This window comes from Rattus norvegicus, chromosome 1 (assembly GCF_021556685.1).
Source record: "Rattus norvegicus strain SHRSP/BbbUtx chromosome 1, alternate assembly SHRSP_T2T, whole genome shotgun sequence".
Taxonomy (NCBI): Eukaryota; Metazoa; Chordata; class Mammalia; order Rodentia; family Muridae; genus Rattus; species Rattus norvegicus.
This window is the reverse complement of record NC_141534.1, coordinates 236430693-236451584: the sequence shown is the minus strand read 5'-3', so window position 1 is coordinate 236451584 and position 20892 is coordinate 236430693. Positions and strand designations below refer to the sequence as shown.

General features: G+C 41.7%; 1 long non-coding RNA gene across 1 annotated transcript; it reads right to left on the bottom strand.

Moving 5' to 3' along the window:
* Nucleotides 1-3827: 3827 nt before the first annotated feature.
* Nucleotides 3828-5348, bottom strand: LOC120100006 (uncharacterized). The gene is made up of 2 exons (XR_015655423.1): nucleotides 4881-5348; nucleotides 3828-4081 (listed from the first exon to the last, which is right to left on the bottom strand). It is a non-coding gene; the product is annotated as an uncharacterized LOC120100006 (long non-coding RNA).
* Nucleotides 5349-20892: the final 15544 nt, after the last annotated feature.

Sequence of the window (20892 nt, the reverse complement as noted above, 5' to 3'; positions counted from 1 at the left end):
TTAAAAATTAGGCTCATGAAAGGGAACTGGGAAGTCTGTGCTACAATAGTTCCAGTTACCTGTATTTGCTGTCACTGTATTCATGAAGAATCAAGAAACCTCCTCAAGGTCTCTCAGGGCTTTCTAGGTCCAACACAAAGCCATTTTGTTAGCCACTGCCACTATTTCTATCCAATTCTTCCTCTCCTGTTCCTGAGCATGTCAATGACAAGGGAGGCTTTCTGAAGAGCATTCCATAGTGGTACCAGGTGATAATGCTCAAAGTACTCCCAAACATACAGATCCCCCATCAGCCAGGCCAGTGCTAAATTCCAAGCACAGCTGAGAACACTGTCACCTTGCCACCATATCATACTCTGCTTTCTGACCTTGGAAAGAAAGAGCTCTTCTCAAGCCTATACATTCCCAAGAATTCAACTTCTGTTCCAACTCTCAACCAAGAGCCCACAAGACAGTATTTCTCCATTCATCTAAACAAGTACTGAGGTGAAGAAATAATGGTGTGACAGTGTACAGGGAAGGGTCACAGGATGTCCACCCCTTGTTGCCAGAAGCAATAAGGTGCTATGTCCAGCCGCTTGAAAAATTCTTGTCAATTCTCAGCTAAATTAATTGTAATCAAATCAAAACGACAGTGGGGTGTGTCTAAGCAGTGCTCACTAACCCACCAGCATGGACTCCGAGGTGGCACAACCACAAATAAGGCCCACAGAGAATTCACGTGAAGTAACTAGAAACACAGAAAGTTGAAAAAAAAGTCCCAAACACACTCAAACACATCTGAAAATTACATGGAGCATCTGAGAACACCGGAATTGAAACAAAAGACAGCTCTTAGCCAGTAGGTGAGCATAATACTTACAAACTGGAATTAGAAGCAACACCAAGTGCTGAACACAGTAAGTGCCATTTAATATTTTAAAAGAATGACTTTTACACACACACACACACACACACACACACACACACACCTCTGAATGTACAGATGTACTCACCTCTCAGAAAGAAACTCACTGGGTATCCTTCAAAGTATGGACACTAACAGAACATAAAAAGAAAAACCTTCCAATTCCTCGACGACGACAGTCTCTACACTCAGTGAACACTCAACACAGTTGCTAAGGTTCCACCGCGGTGCCTCCCAGCTTGGTGAAGTTAAACATCTGTGCTTGTGGACAAGTGATGGGAATCTAGTGTTAGGTATTGGACCTCAAAAACACCTCATAATACCATCTCAAAAACATTCATAATACCGATATGAATTGAGTTTCTTGTATCGACACTGGAGTAAGCCAATCCCCATTGACTCCCTGCAAACATCTTACGTGGCAGGCCTTGTGACCGTTAGAAATCTGAGCTCAGAAAGGTTAGGCGATTTGCTCAAGTCACACACGCTGTGGCAGACACCTCTGTAGAATCGCACAGCCACGCCTTGCTGTTATGGAATGGGACATAAAAAAAGATGACCACTGCTGCGCTCAACTGCATGAGGGCCACTGTTGTGGTCTCCTTGTGAATTATTCCCCAAAGGCTCATGTGTCCAAACACGTGTCCCCTAGAAATTGCCACTGTTGGGAAAAGGTTTTGGACATTTGAAATGTAGGGTCCTGTTGGCTAAAATGGGTCACTACAAATAGACTTTGAAGGTTCTAAGCACCATTCTTCACTTTATAGCCCAAGTACTTCACTATCTGTCTGTCATGTGGCTGGCAGCCTCTAGCTCCTATGGTCATGGGTTTCTCACCATAATTTGTTGAACTCCATGAATCACAATAAACCTCTTGTTCCTTAAGCTGTTTGTCACCGTGATGAGAAAAATCAGCTGCCTTTACCCTCTGCTATTCATTTCTTCTCCCAATCTCTGTGGAAGGGAAGAAGGCCCTCCATTCTTACAGAGGCCTATGCTTAGGATTCTACCTATACTTCTTATATTGCTTCACAAGAAGCCATTATGGCTGACAGTCTCCCACACACACACACTTCACAAATGCAAATGTATATTTCCAGGAGGTAAATATTATATTTAAGTACAATTGATCAGTGCCAAACTGGCATAAGGACCCACATCTAAGTCAAAGGTCAACTCTTTGTTTTACATTGACTAGGCAACTTCTCAGATTCTCTGGATTTGGGTTTATATGATGTCAGTAGCCCTTTGGTGTGTGTATAAGGTATGTAATAAATATGGCTTATGTGAATAGTAATTCTCTTCCAAGAATCCCACAAAAAATGTGAGATCAGAAATTTCACCCTTCTCCTGACCCCTCTCAATCCCCAAATTGTGTCCCCCCAAAACAAAACAAATGTGCTGCTATTTCCTGAGCTCTAAACACAGTCAAATATAAATCATGGGAGAAAGTGTCTTCTTCCTAGCCAGGCATGAGCTGTCTGTGCTAAGAGCAGCTCTTCATTTCTCTCCTGCAGACCCACTTCTGACCCAAAACTAAATCCTCAGGCCTCTTACAGAGGCCTTGTTGTTGCCTAGGAACCCTGGCAAAGAAAGAAAACAGTAGTTTCACTCTGGTCTGGTATAAAGTTTGAATAAGATACTGTATCTTAAAAATTGATTTTGTATACTCTCTGGGCCAACTTCCTGGGATTAGACATTTCTTTTAACACTTCGTGTTTTCCTCAGGCTTCTCAGATAGCTGCAGAAGTACAATAAATGCAGAGCACTGGTAAAGCTGAGCTGTAACTCAGAAGCCAGGTAATAGGTGAAAGAAACTAATCCCAGCTGAAGGGAGCTCACTCAATGGACCCTGACTGTCCATGGGTATCAAGAGCACGGCATTATGAGTATTTATGGCGGAATATGGGGCCTGTTGGGAAACAAACTCAGCAGGGGCCCATCTACCCTAACAGCTGGGGATCATTTGGGGTGTTAAGATGAAGTTTTAAGGGATACCATTTAGATAAAAAATCATATTTGAAACAAGTTATGCGTATGCTTCAAGTGCCATCAAGGACAGGGTGAATCTGAGTTTGCTATGCTTCATGAACATCTGGTTGCTTTTAAACTTAACTCATCTAGTACCATAAAGTAGGATTCAGTTTCAAAAAAATCTCCCATATTTTTATATCGGGATGCCCTAGATACAGAGGTTTGTGAAAATGTTGAAAAGAAAAATAGCATATATATATATATATGAATATATCATATGATATTTCATCAGCTGACTTTTCAAACAGCATTGATTGAAGGGTGTGATATGAACAGTGGCTTAGCATGTGAATTTTAAAGTCAGATTCCAACTCTACCATTTCCTACAGGCTGGGAGGCCTTGGAGAAGATCTTTAACTTCCCTGAGCTTCAATTTTCCAATGTGTAAAAATGTCCTGTCAGTGCCTCCCCTACTTCTGTGAGGAGATCTAAATGAGTTTCTGGCCCATAAAAATTGCTACGATAGCATTAACTTTCATCATTGTCATTTAATAATCTTTACTTCTTACTCTGATTTTCAAGAAAGTACTTGATATTTATTAGAATTACAAACACCAAGTTTAAATGGTGGCCATGTATGTATATTCAAAAATTTTCATGTGTATATATAATTTTGATATACAGATATAAATTATTGGAAAGAGAAGCAGTGCAAAAAGTTTTTCTTGACAAACGAACTTCACAGCTACGCCAACCAAACTTTTTTTTTGACAAGTTTCAAGACCTTGAAAGATCCTTTATGAGAACAAAAGGTAGAAAATGTACTTTAAACAATTTTTAAGTTATCATTTATATTCAAAGTGATAATAATAAAGGAAACATTAGCACAAAAAATCTTTACTTCATTGGAATGCTTAGGTAAATAATTCAAAGTAGGTATCACGTGTTTATATCAAACAAGATTTGTTGCTGTTTATTTAAGAATTAAAAGGCCTGAGAAGATGACTCAGTTCATAAAGTGTCTTCTGTGTAAGCATGAAGGCATGCGAGCATCCCTGTAGTACCTATGTAAAAAGCCAGGCGTCCTGCTGTACTCCTGTAATCCCAGGACTGGAGAAGCAGAGATCAGAGGATCCCCGGTGCTTGCAGGCCAGCCCGACCAGCCAATCAATGAGCTTCAGGGTGATGAGGGACCCTGTACTGGAAAACAAGGTTGAGAAACAGCTCAGGAAGATACCAGATGATAGCCTCTGGTCTCACACAAGAGTATATGCACACACACACACACAAACACACACACACACACACACACACACACACACACACAAACACACACACACAAGCACACACATACCTATGTACCTATACAAATACACCCAGAATTAAATGATACATTTCACATAGCAATGTGTCAAATGCAGATGTGCATTAAGTAACTAGCTAGTTAAACCCTCTTTGAGCCTGCAAATAAAATCCCGATGACTTCCCAACCAAAGTAACTGATCACTATCAACTTCCACCCATCTTGATCCAGAGCTTCAGTTCACTTTGTGTTTTCATCCTGGTTAGTCACTCGGTATAGGCTGAGCTAACCTGGAGAAGGAACATTTTTTCCTTCTGCTCTCCTTCTAACTTTGTTGTTTAATCTTATTCATTTATCCAAAAAGGAGAAAGAAACAAAGTAAGCAAGTGATAGCGTCCTTTCACTGGGTCCTGGTAGCTTCTAGATTTTTATTATTGGTGTAGTCTGTTGATTTCAGTCCACTAAAATTCACTTAGAGGCAGGCTCTAATCCAAGTGCCGTGTGAATCACTATTATCTCCACAGGGACCTCTCTAATATGCACCTGCAAGCAGGCTCATGGGTGTCTGAAGTCCAGGCTGCTGCACCAAGGAAGACCTTGCTCCCAACAACAGACCATCTGCTTTGCAACCAGAGGGAAAATGCTAACGTTACAATGTTGTTTTCCCTGAAAACCCTTTACTAATTGTACACTTACCTTAAAATAAAGAGCAAATTGTTACCCAAGAGTGTAGATTGTGAGATTCTGGACCAGTTTCCCACTGTGTTTCCTGGATCCTCCTCCATAGTCCAGCAACACTGACTTTCACATAGTTCCAATTGGCTCTGACCTGAACTTTGCGTGGCTCCAATCCTCCAGTGGCTACCAATCTTGCTTCAGGGTGAGCAAGACACAGGTCCATGCCTGAAAGACTAGAGTCTGCCTCCTCTTTCACCAGATAAATTTCTACCTATTGTAAAGTGAGCTTCGTTTTCTGTTAATGAACACTTAGAATCTTTAAAGTGGTATATAAAATTTGCTTCTTCTGGGTAAGCCAAATTGGTGTTTTAGAAGGCGTGGTCTGTCCTTAGCTGGTCTCTAGCTTCAGTCTCTCTCTCTCTCTCTCTCTCTCTCTCTCTCTCTCTCTCTCTCTCTCTCTCTCTCTCTCTCTCTCTGGGTTTTCTCTGGTCAGTAATTGCACAAGGCAACCTCTTAGGTCTGGTAAGAATTTATTCAAAGAATTTTAGCTTTAGACCACATTCCCTGGTCTACCCTGCAGATCACACTACACTGTGAGTCACTACCTCAGGCATGAAGTATTTGAGAATTTCAAAAACTGTCACTGCCAGTTTGCAATATAGTTGTAAGCACACATTAAAAATATCCAAGGGAAGCAGACCAATGTTGGCGTCAGTCTATTTTATGTTCAGAAACCCTGTCTTTGGTGAAGGAGGACCACCTACACACCTTGAGGGGGGATGAACACACTGTGCAGAAGCCTGAGACTGCAAAGGCCACCTTTCATGTCTAGTCTGGACAAGTTTGGGGTGACGGCTGCTTAGTGCTCCGATGAGCTACCCAGCTCTCTGCCCTGGAATCCAGCCTTGCTGTTGGCACGCCCACACTTTTCCTCCTTACCTCCTTCTACATTACTTCTTTCTAGTCTCTTCCTAATTCCAACTCCTAGGAAGGCTACTCACTCCGAAGACCACATCAGGTCACAGGGTGAATAGACTTCACTGATTTAAAAAATAATAATAATAATCTTAGTTCTCCAAAATCAAACTGTGGCTACTTAACAATGTCATCTTCCACCCTCACCCCCAGGTGAGTGTCCTGACATCTCCGGTCTTGCCAGCGTACGGAAGGATGGATGTCCGCTTTGGTACATTAGATCGCAAGTAAAGACTTGCCTTTTCAGGAAACAGTCTATCTGAAACCAGCATAAGGAAAGACACTCGCCCTAGCCGATGTCTGCAAGGTGTTGTTGCTATCTGTCCATAGGTCCAAGAGAAGGCTAGCATCGAATCTCTCAAAGCTTCTGGGAGTTCCTGGGCAGAAAAGTTCACAGCTGAGAGCCAGGCCTTCAAAAGGCCTGTTTCCCTAGAAATGTCGATGGGTGCAGAAAACCACAGTCACTGATTAGTCTGAATCCAAAGGAGCTTTCGACGCAGAAACGTCTTTGAAAATGTCTTCTTCAAGCTATGGTCTCCTTTTTATGCATGCACGAGGATGATTCTTAAAAGCTGTGCAGCAGTTAAGTTTAGGACAAACTCTTTCCACAAGAATAGAGTTGATGTATAAATGATAAGAACACATAAAGTTATCGGTTAAGTTTAATTGGAGACGTTTTCTCTTTCTTAGCACCATTCCAAGGTATTTCAGTTAACAACAGGCCATGTAAACAGCAGAGGTCCCACGGGGTTATACTGTCTGGTCCAGTCAGAGCCATCTTCACCTCCATATGAACAAATGATGATGACAGTCTCAAGACAGCAAGAGCTGCCCAACAATGCTTCTTATGATATATTCCTATCATTAAGAGATGCGTCATTGGAGACAAGACATACATCCACATGGGTTTTATGGAAATACACTGTATTCATTTTATGGCTGCCTGGATGTTCATATTTCACTGATTTATCTCAAATGTAACTCTGCCTTTCTAATCCCATGTATAATGTGGATCTTTCCACCTTCTGCATCAATATGGAGTTTCTCCTTTGGATGAAGTAAGCATACTGTAAGCGTTTTGGTGAAGAAGAGGAACTAATACATGATGGCTGATGGAGTAAAGTGTGGACAGACAGACCTTGGTTCCTGGGTACCAGACATCACCTGGCATCTTGCATGCCCATTCCCTGATTTCCAGGACTACGGCTACCATCAGAGTAAGGCTCCATTTGTGTCTTGCCGGATTCCCTGATGGATTAGTTTTTTAACAATGAATCAATCAATTAACTTTAAAAAGCTTTAAAGCCAACATTTTTTTTTTGAAAAACAGAATGCCTCTAAGTGGGCCTAAGTCCTCCAATTTACAATCCTGCCTCTCTTTTTCATCTATATCATTTATTTGGTTCTGGAAGGTTTTCAGCCGCTGATGTCTTCTGTGATTTTACGCTGATGCTCAACAATCACTTTCTTCCTGTAGTCAAAGGACGGTGAGTAGCTAGTGGGGAAGCCCCACCCACGAAACACCGACTGGGGAGAAGCCAGGCGGTCAGAATTTCCAGGCTGCACTGTGGTATAGCTGGTAAGTGCCCATTCAGCTCGTCCCTTTTGGAAGGCAGCACGGAGTTGTCCGCAATGCTAGCGGCTGTCCACAGGTGGCAGTGGTCTTTCACTGAGGCAAAAGCCTAAAAAGCCAATGCAGCCTCTGAGCTCCCATCCCAGAGCAGGACAGGACACTTGTGTTGGAGCCACTGACTTCTTCATCCTCTTCTTTGCTGGGGCTTCTCTGCGGTGTTTAGACGGGATAATCAGCTCTGGTGCCTGTGCTGCCCTGTCCCCGGTGTTTACAGTGCTGAGAGACAAAGGCAGTTTGCAACTGGAAGGATGGTCCCCATGTTGTTAAAACCAAACAACTTTTCCTGACTTTCAGTTTAAATAAGAGAGCAATAGGGCAGAAGGAAAAGCTGATTTTACTGCTCATTTTACTAATCGTATCTTTCTTTTAATATTGTACTAATGTGCTTGTATAGCTCAAACTTGAATCCCCAGAACACTTGGATTAAACAAACTAAGACTTTTTAAAACATGTATTTTAATTTTTAATATCACTTTATGCATGTAGAGACATAAGGGAGAACTCAGTTCTAAAGGAGTTAAAATTAAATAATATTTTATCTCTAGCTAATTTTTACGGGTAATGTAGCATTGGGTAGATATGTATCTAAAAACAAGGATTTATTTTCTATCTTCCTCTATTTAAACCTAGGCTGAGTTTGCTTTGTTTGTATTTCAGTTACCAAAGTAATGCAAGAATGGTCCCATGATATAAATACTCCTTTATAACATATGGCAACATTTCAGATGCTTTTCAGTTGGACTATGATGTCACCAACAGCAAGGAGTAAGTCACAGCAAGTCACTTTCAAGGGACTAACTCCCCGCAGAGAAAGATTCTCTTGTTGCATGGATGACCATTATTAATGGTGTTCGTTGATGGTGCTTTAAGCATTTCCTCACAAGAGGAATAAAAAAGATAGTCACAAAACCAGTGCTCATCAGTAACCCATTCTGCTTCAAGTTACACAGCCCAGGAAGTTCTCACGAAAAGTAGAGCCTTTACAAAGTATGCGTTGTTGAATGAGTACAAAGCTGACTTAGACAGGCTGCTTAGGACATCTGCAAATATTTTTCTTCATTTGTTTGTTTGGTTTGTTTGATTTGATTTGGGGTTTTATTTATATGAGTACACTGTGGCTGTCTTCAGACATACCAGAAAAGGGCATCGGATCCCATTACAGATGGTTGCAAGCCACCATGTAGTTGCTGGGAATTCAACTCAGGACCTCTGGAAGAGCAGTCAATGCTCTCAACCACTGGACCATCTTTCCAGTCCCTGATTTTTGGTTTGATTTGGTTTGGTTTGGTTTGGTTTGGTTTGGTTTGGTTTGGTTTGGTTTGGTTTGGTTTGGTTTTCCAGACAGGGTTTCTCTGTGTAAAAGCCCTGGCTGTCCTGGAACTCTTTTTGTAGACCAGGCTGGCCTTGAAATCACAGAGATCTGCCTACTTCTGCCTCACAAGTGTTGGGACCAAATGCATGAGCCACGATGCCTTGCTGGACATCTGCAAATTTGCATCTGTGCTTCTTGACCAGGGAAAGTATGTTCAAGACAAAGAAATCCATTTAGACTTGAAAACAAACTGGAATATAGTAAAGAGTAGATGTCAATCATCCTCTTCTTCACCTCTGTAGGATGTTCATTCCCTCTTCATCGTCACTCAAGGATAAAGCAGCCATTTTGTGGCTTCTCTTTGGTTGGCTGGGTGGCTTTTCTCACTGTAGCCTCATACATCTTGTGCCTGGATCCTCAGCTATAAAAGAGCACACACGCTGTGCAGGGACCCCTCTGCTCTGTTGTTGCTCTTCCTTTTGACTCTTTCACGAGAAAGAAAGTCTTTTGACACGGTTTTATCCATGGCTGGTGGACTACCAGCTTGCCTGTCTTTCATAGACTCAAGCAACAGTTTGCCTGCAGCTGGCCATAAGGAATAACACAGCACCAAGCAGGACTGAAACTTCACACTGAGGTTAGATGTGGGCATCAGAACCCAGGCAATACCTGCAGTGCTACACCGTGTGGAAAGGCTTATGGAGGCTCCGTTCCCCTCACTGCTTAGAAGCAGATCTTCCACATTGCTTGGTATCATTCCATAGGGATTCCAAAGGAGTTAGCCCAGCGTAGAGTCTGAACATTGTCAGAAGAGCCAGAGTTATCACTCGAAAGCAACATCAAACCAAGAACAAGGCACCGTACTCAAGTCCCTAAAAGGCAAAGCACTTTGCATACATCATCAAAATGAACTCTTAGAACTCTCTATGCTGGAAGTTTAATGAGACCCACTTCGCAGGTGAGCTTCACAGATGAGGTCATTTGGATTCACAGGCTAGCTTGCCTGCCATTCATCTCCCTCCAGCATATTACTCTAGATGCTTCTAAATCATGGCGCCTTTTTACTAACCCTTTCCAATTCCCCCCTTTACCTGCTTTCTTGTTAAAACGAGCAAGCAGAACTCTACAAATTAATAATCCCTGTTTTGGAAATGGCCATCCCAAGACTATGATAAAAATGAACCTATGAAATGTATTCTCTTTTTCAATTCTTCTCTTCCTCTCCCAACATAATACTTTTATTGATTATTTGAGATTTTCACATAATCCACCCATTCACTTCCCAGTCTTCCCAGGTCCAGTCTCTCAATTCTTCTCTAATGGTTGTTTTGGACACAATGACTTACATAATAATTATTAATTTCTCAGGATTGAGTAATAGGCATCTTTGACTTTACCACAAAGAAAATTCTTTCCAGGTTTTAATGCATGATTCCAGCACCAGTGATATGAGTTATATAGACTCACTCCCTTCAGTCTGAAATCATTAGGATACTTAAGGACCAGTCCACACTTAACCACTTTGTATCGCCAGTATCTGGAGCTAACAACTAGAGCAGGAGGGTGAATTTTCCCCTAGAGTCAGCTCAGGATGTCAGCCTGACCTGAAATTCTTTCAACTTCCACATCCCACCTGACCACAATGGAATTATAATGAAATGAAAGAATGCAGAATTACAAAGAGTATAAACTCTTCTACCAGAGCCCCGAACAGTCAGGCTACCATGGTTTGCGCTGGTGAGCTCAGAACTTTCAAAGAGAATTTTAGATTGACAACCTCCAAGGGGATGGGCCTGTAGGTTAGTCTCTTAGATACAGCAATTAAACCAGACAATCGTCAGGTTTCTAGAACCTTCTGCTTGGCTAAGGTTTGATATCAAAAGTAAAATCTTCCTTATTCTATTTGAACAAGGTTCCCTGCTGCTTGAAAGTTCCCTAGCACAGCTTCTGTCCTTCCCTTCCTTCACTCAGGAAAGCTGGAAGTGTGAGAAACAACAAACTACTAATGGAGGCTCTCTGTGTTGCCTGGTCTGCTCTACAAAGGAAGTTAACCCTAGTGGTGCCTGCTTTCAGAACTCTTGGGATGTTTATCCACCAAGAGTGGTTTTATTTTTCTGCTTTTTTTTTTTTTGTTGTTGTTCCTGATTTTGAAGAAAAAAAAGCTGTGAATTTGAGAAAAACAACTGTGAGAAAGCTTCCAATTAATGACTATACTATACACTTGAAGGACTTTGAATTCTGTCAGTAAACACTATACTAATTAACAGCCACAAACCCTTCCATATTCTCTCTTTACATGTATATGGACTATTGACAGACCCGTCAGCATTCATCAACTGCTTTCCTTATTATTCCCTGTATTAGCCTCCACTAGAGATATTTGTGGAGAAAAAACAAAAAATAAAAACAAACAAAACAACAAAACCATTTCTACAAACCCACATTTTCTTTGAGGTTACCTGGCTATCCTTTGTTATTGCAGAGAACATCGGTGGGAACTAAAAGTAAGTTACACTTTGACAGAACACTCAGAAGCCCAGATCCAGATCAATTTCCATTTGTTGATACTGTAGACAAACTGCTTAATTAAATATTTTTGAAGAACCCTACTTCAATGATATCATGACCTAAGACTTTCTATGACCACAAACATGTTACATTTCCTGGTAGGCTAACAGGAGCCTCCGAGTCTGAGAACCAGGGTTTGCCTATCCCTTTTAAGATTGCATTGCTCTTAGATAACAACTTGGGAGTCAAAGTATTTCCCTCCAGTCCTCGGATTTTCTGTCTAAAAGAAGCTGAATACAAGGTCTGCTGCCCTTCAAACTTTAGTGTGTGTTTTAGCATATTCCAAACAGTCTTTAAAAATATATAAAATGTGAAGCAAAATTTAGTACAGATGTAAAGACTCACAACTAGTGTTCCTTGATAAGGATCGACCCTAAGTGGTAAGTAAAGCTAAACAGGGATGCATGTGAGGGAAAATGGAGGCAGAATTGTTATCCACACACTGTGGGCTCCCCTGAGAATTCATAGTACCTGCAAAAGTAAAGGTATACTTCCTTGTTTCCTCCAGCTAATGTCCCAAGCAAGCCTGGGTTTGACCACCATGGCCTTTTGTCTCTCGTAGTGCTGGTGGACCACAGAGAGCAGAGGGATTCTTGGATCCTAAGACTCCATCAGTGCTAGAATGATGGGCTCTGAGGAGCTCATCATTCCTCATGCTCAGGGACTGGTTACCCACACTCCTTTTCAGCATACCCCAGGGAAAACACCTACTGCTGAAAAATACCCAGCTGTTATAGGTGCTTATGAATGTAACTCAGCCAGGTTAACTGTCAACAAGGCCAGATGAAAGGAAGCACGGAAGCTGGAAATAACTGGGAGAAAGGGTTTATTTACCCTAAACTTTCCAATATTTTAGGAGAACAAATAGTTCTATTAATTAATCGATGTTTTCTGCTAACACGCATGAGTGCTCCCAACCGGAAGCTTCTGAGAAGAATGGCTGGATGATGTTGCTTCCTCAGATAAAACGAACTGCCTATTACTTTCTACATACAATGAACTGTCTGTTCCCTTCTGCTGAGCTGAGCGTCAGTGGACTACAGCCCAGTTTCAGCTGCTACTTTACTGACTTTGTGACTGTTGCTACTGTGTCCCAATATGGGAATGTGTGTGATCCAACCAAAATGAAGAGCTGAGCTGGACCTTGATTCCTAATGAACTGCTATATTAAGTGGTAGGTTACCGTAGTCTTTCCAGAGACTCACCAGCAGTCCAGAACGCTCACCAGCATTCACTCAGTAGCATCTAAATGTCCCCCGTGGGGTAGGATATGTGTTGGACCCTGGATAAAAGAGGCTGGAAGAAAGTAGGCATTACAAAATACCCAAAAATATTCGTGGTAAATATTGCAAGAGTATATTCCAGATACACAGTTTTGTGTATATTCCAGATACACAAAACCTCTACTGCTGCCTGCTAGAGTTAGGGAAAATATGTGTTTCCAGCATATTAAAAAAGATGAGCAGGCATATGTCTAACATACCAGTGTGGAGATGTAAGGGGTGTCATAGAAGACTTAAGAAAGCAAATCAGTAGAGACATAAAGACGAGAAAGAAAGACTGGTTCTCAGAGGGCGGGGGAAGGGTTGCTCATGTTGACAGCCAAGACAGGATCATCCATCAGAATTCAAACCTTTGCTCCATCTGTCTTCCTAAGGCAAAAGCTGTACTAGCCCCACTTTATAAATAAGTAGAGCACACAGCAAAAACAGTGACTTAGTGGAAGGTTTATGGGACTTGCTGAGTGGAGAAATGGGTTCCTTTCTCACTAGGAGCCCTTGAAGGGGGAAGAAAGAACAGTGTGAGTCTAATAGCAAGGCTTAAATATCATAGTTGAAGGCACCGTTGTCTGGTTTCCTGGCTCTCCTCAGAGTGAAAACTTACATTGCACCCTAATACATACTGCATATCTGACTGTCTTCCTAGGCACTGATATGGATAGACGGAGCTATCCTGTAATTTATAATGGCATGAACTCAATTTATTTTGCCTAATTCAAGTCTTAGATGGAATCATGCTGCTCCTGATGATTTACCCTAACATGGGGCATGGGAGCAGGCACTGACAGAAGTGTGACAAGGGGCAGCACCTGTGGGACCACACAGCCATGTATGCATGTTTGTTCCTCCTTCTACTGCTGCCATTGACATCATTAAACACCGAAAATTAAAGGGAGATCCTCTCCACTGCACACAATAGAATCCAAGGCATACGGTGATGTAACTCTAATGACTCACTCGAACGTTTGTTACATAAAATAAGCAATCCTCTAACAAGCCTTCCAAGACTATTGGAAGCACAATAACTATTGTCTATGTTCAAAGGCACCAGAAGATCTCATGAAAACAAAGCACAGAAGTGTGGCACTGATCTTGGGTTGCTAAGAATTGGAAGCTCCAGAAACCCTGAGAAACATCAATGGAATGAACAAGTCTAGTGATGCGATACTTCCCCCAAAACATGTGCCTTAACTGAAAGAACGAGCTCTCCTCAATTTTTTTTAAAAAATATATAATATATTGTATATTTCAATCCTTAAGTCCAGTTTGTATAACACCAAGAACTAAATAGAACAGCTCCACCAGCCTTATTGAAAATTCTCCTGTGGTCAAGAAAATTAAAATGTCACATGGCCTGGCTATAGTGACAATGTCCTGAATCCTGACTCTGAATGATAATATCTATTTTCTAATTAAAACTTCTGTATCTTATCCCCTTAGTGATTCCCAAGAGCTTTTCCTGAATAGAACACCAGCACATGGTAGAAGTTTACAACTCTGAAATCCTTACAAATCTCCAATGCCACACAGCCCAGTGTGGACTCAGATCTGCACTCAAAGGTCAGTCAGCCTCGAATCCAAAAATAACTACAGAGTTATGCGCAGGATCTTCAGAAATGTCAAAAAGGAATTCACTCATAATGGAAGGCCAAATTCTTAGACTCCTCTCTCCACAGCTCCTTATCTTGCACTGTGCTGAGCTATCCCTGAGAATGTTTCCTCACACTGCCAGGGGTGTCCAATCTTTAGACATTGCAACACAATGTCATCATCTACAAAGCCCACGCTTGAGAACCATGTAACCAAGTTACAAAACAAAATTGCAAAAAAAAAAAGATTTTATCTCAATGTTTTAAGTTTATAATTTTCCCTTGGAATAGATCCATAGCCATCCTTGGCCTCATGCAGTCTGTGGGTCACAGGTTGGACATATCTTCAACCTCCAATCTAGCCACCCTGGCTGTAATAGCTTTCTTCCTTCCATCCTCTTAGAGTTCTCTCTGAGGGTCTCTCTCTCTCTCTCTCTCTCTCTCTCTCTCTCTCTCTCTCTCGTGTGTGTGTGTGTGTGTGTGTGTGTGTGTGTGTGTGTGTGTGTGTGTGAAAGAGACAGAGACAAGAGAGAGACAGAGACAGAGAGAAACAGAGACAGAGTAGGGGGAAGGAGGGCTTAAAATAATTTAAGATTTTAACTTACTTTAATTGCTTGAGAATTTTATATTTGAATATCATGTGTTTTGGTAAAATCTACTATTCGTTCCTTCCACTCTAAGCCCTTCCCTACCCCCTTCATTGCTTTTCCTTCCCAACTTCCCACAGAGTCTACTTAGTGCTACTTATATGTGCACGGGTATAAAACTTTTTATTGGGGCATAAGCAACCTTTCAAGGACCACATACATGCCTTCTCTCTTCCAACAACCATAGGCTGTTAATAGCTTCTCAACTAGAGATGAGACTCAGGAATCCTTCCCTTGTCCAGGGTGGGATTTCGTCTGGTTTGATCTTGTCCAGGTCTTGTGCATGCAGTCACAGCTCTAAAAACACAATAGAAAATAAAATTTACCTTCATAACCCAGAGAAGGAAAGAGAGATGTTAATTTCTTACAACCATATGGTGAGACCTTTCTGGAATAACGATCCAACTGTTCCTTAGGGATGGTTGGTTTGCTGGTTTTCTTTTTAAAAGACATTCTGTAGGGCATGTTTTCCTATCCAAAATTCTTGGGATTCATGGCCATGAAAATAATAAGGGTTCTTTACATCAGTAGTATTAGCCCTGGCCATAGGACACAAGCTTTGCTGTATTGACTGTTGATGGACTTTAAGAAAAAGGTTGTAACTTCTCCATCCTTTAAACACTAGGGGGTTTACTCAGATCTCCCCATGCTACATGATTTCTTTACTATGTTCTATTGGCCCTGATGGTAACTTTGTGGCAAGCCCAGTGGCAGAAAGTGTTCCCCATATGCAGAAGGTGCCCTCTGATTCTGTGGTATATGTGAAGAGGGAGAACCATTTCTTAAGCTTAAAAATGCTTCTGTAAAAGGCCGGGTTGTGGACTTTTAAGCCGCACATGGAGAATGTTTCCATAATACACCACTCAATTTAGGCAATATTGCAAAATCAGTACTGTAAGTTAGATGACACAATTCTGGCCCAACTGGGGCTTGGTTTTTTGTTTTTTGTTTTTTGTTTTTTTGTTTTTTTTAATGTCTAGTATGAAAGAGATAGTTTCATTTCACATGCTTAAGGTTAACAAATGGTAGAAGCAGAGAATGCTTAGATATTTTCTTTTTCATTTTATTTATTTATTTTTATTGAAAATAAACTCATTTCTCATACGATATATCCTGATTATAGTTTCCCCTCTCTCTGCTCCTCCCAGGACCTCCACTTCCCACTTCCCTCTCTTCCAGATATACTCCCTTCCTCTCTCTCATTAGAAAACAACAGGCCTCTAAACCAAATGTGACAAAATAAAATATAATAAGGTGAAACCAAAACTCTCATATTAAAGTTGAACACAGCAACCCAACATGAGGAATGAGTCCCAGGAGAGGGTACAAGAGTCAGAGACCCACTCTTCCTCATAGTCAGGAGTCCCACAAAAATGCTGAGCTAATGGCTGTAATATATATGGAGAGAACCTGGTGTAGACCCCTATAGATCCTGTGCTTGCTGTTTCAGTCTCTGTGAGCTCATATGTGCCTTCCTTAATTGATTCAGAGAGCTGTGTTCTCCTGGTGTTTTCTGTCCCTTTCAACTCTTACCATCTTTCTGCCTCCTCTTCCACAGGATTCTCTGAGCTTTGAAGGAAGGGGTTTGATGGAGATCTCCAATTTCAACTCTACTCTTCTCCCCACCCCTCTCTCTGTGCATAATGTCTGGATGTGCATAATGTCTGCAACTGTTTCCCTGTGCTACCACAGGAAGCCTCTCTAATGGTGACTGGAAAAGGTACTGATTTATGAGTATAGCAGAATATCATTAGGAATCATTTTATTGCTATATTTTAGGCCAGCCATGTTTGGTTTTACCCTAGGTCTCTGGACGTGCTAGTTTTGAGTCTTGGTTACCCAAGCAGTGTTGGGTATGGGTTCCTTCTCATGGAGTGGGCCTTAAGTCAAATCAGACCTTAGTTCATTACTCCCACAAGTTTTGTACAAACAATGTCTTAGCATTTTTTTGCAGGCAGGACCGATTGTAAGTCAAAGGTTTTGTGGGTTGGGGTTCACGTTTCTCTTTTAGTGGTCTTCAGAGTATCTTCCTGCACCAGAAAGACTAGAACGTGGGGCTAAATGCTCCATGTAGGCATCAGCTGGACTTCTCCATGTTCAGTGAGTTGTGTGGATATTTTCCTCAGCAATGGGGCCCCACTTTCATTGCAATCCTCTAAGTTATCATTACTGTCTTGCTTGAAGATGAAGTCCCTGGTCATAATAACTCAAGGAAACTAAGTGACAGATAGCTAACCCTAGCATTATAAGTAGGGATTCCAGTCATAAAGGGTTGGGTAGAGTATGCTTCTGTTAGCCAGGAATACCCGAAGGATAGTAGAGCTTCCCACTGAGGGGCTCAGAGGGGGAAGGACGTGTTTTGTCAGTATTGCTTCTTACACAGGATGTCTCTGAGTGGGCTTAGCTTGTACTGAAGGAAATATCTACTCACTGGTATTCCCTTACCATACCTTCAGGTATGCTGTTAAGGAGACGTCTAAGTCTAAAGGCAGGGTTGCTATTGGGGTTAGGGGCAGGTAGTAATGTTGAGATAGAAACCTCTCACATTGGAATTATCTTTTCATCAGAACTAAGGGCAGTACTGGGTGCCTCCTGATGGGCCCTGTTTGCCTGCTCTATCCATGTTAACTGCATACCTGGTGCTAAAGAAACAGAAATCTGGTAAATGTGACCCATGATATCTTAGAGGGTAAATAGACCCAAATAGTAAACAAATGGGAAAAATAATAATTGCTAGTTTAAAGTACTATAAAGGAAACCAGCCAAGGAGGAGCTCAATTACAAGTCAAGGGGCCAGAAAGGGCTCTTCTCAGAGACAGAGTCCCTTCCCTGTAGTGTTCCTTCAAAAATTGAAGACGTAAAAAGTCTAAGGACAATAATTTTGTCTTCTGAGAAACAATAATAACAATATCAACAATGAAAAACAGATGTGGGTCCTTTCCCATCCTCCTGGTCCATCTCCAGAAAAGGGTCCTATAAGCTTGGCTTACAAATTTTTCTTCCAGGGGAATCATTGAAAGCCAAGTTAAAAAATTTGCTACCTTATGTCATTTACTATCATTGGGGGGGGGTCTGGAATCTTAACCTCTAAAATCTAAATCTTTGGTTGCAAACAGTCATGGGAACCTCTGAAAAAATCTCTCTTAGGGCAGTTATGTGTAGCTAGCTGGAAGAGCTACTAACTACCTGAGAGCCAAACTCAATTGGAAGGTTCCAGAACCCTCATTCTGAAGATCATCACTAAGATGCTATTCTTAAAACACTTTTCACCCAGTTATCTCTTGCCCTTGACTCCTGCCCAGTCCACCTTTGACCTCTGCCTAATACGTCCCCTACATTACCACCTCCTGTCACCTGACATGTGGATCATCTCAAAGGTCTGTGGAGCTAGAAAGAACAGGGGAGGAAAACAGAAGTCCAGTTTAGTCAAGATGTAGTTGGGTCTTCGCTCCCTTTTGTCAGGCAGATAATATGACATTTTGAGTCAACGAAACTAATCTTTTAACAAACAATGGAAACAATTTCGGCACAACCCATAGATATTGATCAAACTATAAAAGAGGTATTCGTTTTATTTACCAAACACCTTGTTGCTGGGCTGGCCAGCAGCCAGTCAGAACTACAAAAGATCTGAGCTCAACTGGTTTGCATATTGCCCTTAAGGGGAATTACAGTTTTTCTCATCTGCCCAGTCTGTAAATATTTACTGAGTATTTCAGCACACTTCAAATGTAAGAATTCGATTGTCCCTTCACTAGTTCCTCAACACCAAACAGAAAAACCACTTTCTTAAGATGGAGGAGATAGCCTTGGCTTGACACACTGAATCTGGATTACATATTAAACGAGAAATGCTCTTCTTGAGCCAGTGAAGTAAAGAACAAGTGACCTTCTCAGCCAATGATGCATCTAATAAACTGGCTGGAAATCTGCCCTGTTCGCACACGGAATCAGAAAGTAAAATAAAACACAAAGACTGCAACCCATTCTTCTAATTTCTGCATCTTGCTACAGCTATTCTCCCCAGAGCTTTGCTCTAACCCAGTTGCCAAGGAGGCTTGAGGGGTTATCCTCTCTGACACACCATTAAGGATCCTGTGGGCCCTCCTGGGGATATTCCAAAAGCATTCTGTAGGGAAACTGGCTCCTCCAGGCTCATCATATGGAAAGTATATTTCTCTACACAGCTGGCAAACAAATCTCTTTGAAAGAGATAGCCAAGAGGCCAAGGTTGGCCCTCATGTAATGAGTTCAGCATCTTTCCCTCTCCCCAGCCTGTAATATTCTTCTTCTCTTGTAGTTATTTATTATTCAATATTTATATAAGCTATAAACGTGCAGAGCTCTGCACAATATCACAGAGACAGCCAATGCATTCACAACACCTTCTCCTAAGAAATGGAAAGGGACCTTCAAGTGAAGCCCACAGGCAGAAGCTGCCAACAAGAGTGAGAGACTGGTGGATGGCTAAAGTCATTCAGTGTCAGGGACATGCCTTAAGCACCAAACCTTCTCTATCCTGATGTGGTTTCAAGGAGAAAGTGGCTTTGCCTCTTCTCTGTGCCTCTGCTTTTTCATGCTTGTTTTGTAAACAAAAGCAGACACAGTAGCCTGGCATTAAGACATGCACCATAAACCACAACCCCTATTTCCAGGCTATACTCAAGGTAGTGGGGAAGCTAGTCTAAACATGAGGTGTATAAGGTATGGAATATTCCACCATAGTCAACTGAAAATAAACTGTCGTGATAGTCTCCAGCAAGGATCTGAATGGTTTCTCTGCTAACTGAGAAATGGGTGCAATAAAAGTCATGGAAGAACCCTTCAAGGTCATGTCATCAGAAAACGACAGAGCTGGACTGTAACAATTCGCTGATCTAAAACCACAATTCTTCCTGGGCCCAGTCATTGTCTCTCTCTGTTCCTTCCTTGCTTGCTCTGAGCTTTGGTTCTTCATCGACTATTTTCTCTGGTTCCCCCCAAATATCTATTTATCCTTTACCTTAAACTCTAGGCACCTCGCACTCCCGGCACCTTAGCCTCATTATTTCTCTCTGAGGCTCCCGTGGCTTTTTGTTTGTTTGTTTGTTTGTTTGTTTGTTTGTTTGTATGTTTGTTTGTGTCTATGAAATCTCTCCCATAGTCTCTCAAATTGCAACCATCAGCCCTTTATGGTGAAACCAATTACCTCTCCAACCCTGCACTGAGGACAGGGAAGAGATTACAAACTTTGGAGTCAGGCAACCCTGGGGCAAAATATCAATACTTCAACCTACCGTCTGTGAGACCTTGTTAAGCTCTGTAGTGCTAGAGTTCATCCTTAGTTATGAAGGTAAAGACTTAAATATGTAGCCATTATAATCTCCACACTCCCCCAGCTTCTATGGAGCTTGCTTCTGTTTCTCCTGAGATCCTGACTAAAATAATAATAAACCATGCTCACCAGAAGTCTGTCACATCTCTGCTTTCCCATATCTCAGCACACGCCTTCTGGATTTGAGACCTACTTTCCGTTTCCACATATGATCTGGAAAGCTGATCTTTAGTCTTGAAATGCATTGACTTTGTTGCTATGTTTACATACTGGTCATCATTCCTATAAATTCCACTATGGCCTTTGCAATCATTTCTCTCTTCGTCCCAGCCAGAATACGTCCTCTCTGAACACAAAAGCCCTGCCCCCCACTTCCCTATAAGAAAGAGCAGGGACATCCTCTTTGGTGGGGTGCTCTATCTATAGCGCGCAATTGAGATTTGGATCTAGCAAATGGTCAACATTTGATGGTTGAATAACTGTATCCTGCTGTCCATCCTTTCTCCGCAATGGACAGTGTGCATAGACCATCACCTACCTTATACTACTGCTGTGTCAGTTCCTGATTCCATCCCACAAAAGGTACTGGACAAAAATATACCAGTAATCTAGTCCTTGCATCTCTTCTATTCATGAAAATTACTTTAAGAGCTTGTAGAGTGCTTGCTCAGCATGCATGAAGCTCTGGGTTTGACTCACAGTTGATTCATAA